This window comes from Sapajus apella, unplaced genomic scaffold, assembly GCF_009761245.1.
Source record: "Sapajus apella isolate SASKATOON/1434 unplaced genomic scaffold, GSC_monkey_1.0 scaffold14, whole genome shotgun sequence".
Lineage (NCBI taxonomy): Eukaryota > Metazoa > Chordata > Mammalia > Primates > Cebidae > Sapajus > Sapajus apella.
In genome coordinates, this window is record NW_022436954.1 from 15823002 (window position 1) to 15823766 (window position 765).

Consider the following 765-nt stretch of genomic DNA (forward strand, 5'->3'; position numbering starts at 1 on the left):
CATCTACTTGAGAGGCTGAGGTGGGAGTATCACCTGAGCCTGGGAAGTGGGGATTGTAGTGAGCTGAGATCACACCACTGCACTCCAGCCTGGGTGACAGACTGAGAATCTGTCTCAAAACAAACAAACAAAAACAAAGAATGACTCCAGGGTTTTGGCCTGGTGGCTCTCATTCCAGCTTGATGCTGAGACAGAAACATCTGTTCTAGGCCTGGCCTAAACCTCTTCTCTCTAGAGGCCCAGATGGACCAGAGGCCCCTAACTCGGCCAACCTCCTTCTCCCTGAGGACATGCCCTGCTCAGGCTCCCAGCTCCCTGCTGGAACTGACCTCCTGGTACTTCCTGGATCTTTTTGAGCAGAGTGAACCTGCATAAACTGTTCTCCTGTTTCTCCCATCTCCCCAAGACATTCCTACTCCTGGGCTCCCAAGATAATCAATCCCTGTTGTTCTGGCCAGGATCAAAGAATGAGATGTTTAGGGCTGGGTGTGGTGACTCACACCTATAATCCCAGCACTTCAGGAGGCTGAGGCAGGCAGATCACCTGAGGTCAGGAGTTTGAGACCAGCTTGGCTAACATGGTGAAACCCCATCTCTACTAACAATAAAAAATTAGCCCAGCATGGTGGTGGACACCTGTAGTCCCAGCTACTCAGGAGGCTGAGGCAGAAAAATCACTTGAACCCAGGAGGTAGAGGTTACAGTGAGCCAAAATCATGCGACTGCATTCCAGCCTAGGCTACAGAACGAGACTTGGTCTCAAAA